Source organism: Aplysia californica, unplaced genomic scaffold (assembly GCF_000002075.1).
Source record: "Aplysia californica isolate F4 #8 unplaced genomic scaffold, AplCal3.0 scaffold00912, whole genome shotgun sequence".
NCBI lineage: Eukaryota > Metazoa > Mollusca > Gastropoda > Aplysiida > Aplysiidae > Aplysia > Aplysia californica.
The window spans coordinates 253,297-255,016 of record NW_004798182.1 but is presented as its reverse complement, the minus strand read 5'-3'; positions in this window follow the sequence as shown (position 1 = coordinate 255,016).

Sequence of the window (1,720 nt, the reverse complement as noted above, 5' to 3'; positions counted from 1 at the left end):
ACACACACACACACACACATACACACAGTCACAAACATAAACTCACACACACACACACTCACACACACACACACACACAGACACACACACGCACACACAAGTAAACGCCAGCGAATCCTAAGGAGAGCTTTTGCGTAAGAAGTGAAGGTGCAGACTTAAACAGGTGTGCCGACTCACTCATATACACACATGATCTTGGTTTCTTTTTAAACCGTATAACTTTCATACATAAGAGACACGCCCCGAAACTCTCCTTCTCTCTCTGTGTCTGTCTCTCTCTGTCTGTCTCTCTCTGTCTCTCTCTCTCTCTCTCTCTCTCTCTCTCTCTCTCCTTCTCTCTCTCCCTCTCTCTCTCTTTCTCTCTCTCTCTTTTCCTCTCTCTCTCTCTCTCTCTCTGTTCCAGTCTATCTCTTTATGGCTCTCTGTCTGTCCGTCTGTCTGTCTCTCTCTCTCTGTCTCTCTCTCTCTCTCTCTCTCATCTCTCTATCACACACACTCTCTAACGTACACACTCACGCACTCACACACACACACACACACACACACACACACACACACACACATACACTCACACACACATCGTGACATATCCATGTATGCAACGCCTCTTCCTTTCCTTTCTTCCCATCTCCCCTCCCCCCCTCCCCCCCACACACACTCTTTACCCAGACGAAAAAAGCAAAGAACCCCCGCCTTCCTCTCCCATCCGCCTTTTCTTTCTTTCTTTCTTTCTTTAACAGAGTTCCCGTCTTGCGTAAATTCTACATTTCGCCGGTTCGAGTAATTTTGCTTAGCTCAGCTAACTTGCTCACCCGAGCTAGGTTCCGTTTCATAAGTTTCACATCCAGCGGGCGATCGCCTGATCGCGTGAGTCACCCCTGAATGCCCCTTGGCAATGCTCGTGCACCGACAAGCACGCGCGCCTGAGCGACGTGGTGGTGAGCACAAGGCATGATGATTTACAAGCAAGACTTTAATGCTGTAGAGAGTATTGTAACTTGTGTGGGTCTGTTGAGAGTTAACTGCTGCTATTTTCTGTTGGCGATCTGTTGTGTCACAGACTGTATGTTTGTTAATGTGTGTGTGTGTGTGTGTGTGTGTGTGTGTGTGTGTGTGTGTTTGAGTGTTTGAATGTGTGTGAGTGTGTGTTTGAATGTGTGTGAGTGTGTGTGTGCGCGTGTGTATGTGTATGTGTGTGTATGTGTATGTGTATGTGTGTGTGTGTTTGAATGTGTGTGAGTGTGTGTTTGAATGTGTGTGAGTGTGTGTGTGTTTGAATGTTTGCGTGTGTATGTGTGTGTATGTGTGTGTGTATGTGTGAGTATGTGTGTGTGTGTTTGAGTGTTTGAATGTGTGTGTGTGCGTGTGTGTATGTGTGTGTGTGTATGTGTGTGTATGTGTGTGTGTATGTGTGTGTGTGTTCAGGTGCGTGTGTGTGTATGCGTGTGAGTGAGTGTGCGTGTGTGTGAGTGTGTGTGTGTTTGAATGCGAGTGTGTGTATGCGTGTGAGTGTGTGTGTGTGTGTGCGCGTGCGCGACGTAAGGACCCCGGTCAATGATTTACAAGCAACACTGTAATGGTGTAGAGACTGTTTGTTGTAACTTGTGTAGGCTGCTGTAGCTAGATATCTGCTGCTACACTTCGTTGGTCTTGGCACAGACAGTTGGCGGTCTGTTGTGTCACTGATTGCTTGTTTTGGGGGGGGGGTTTGGGGGTTTGT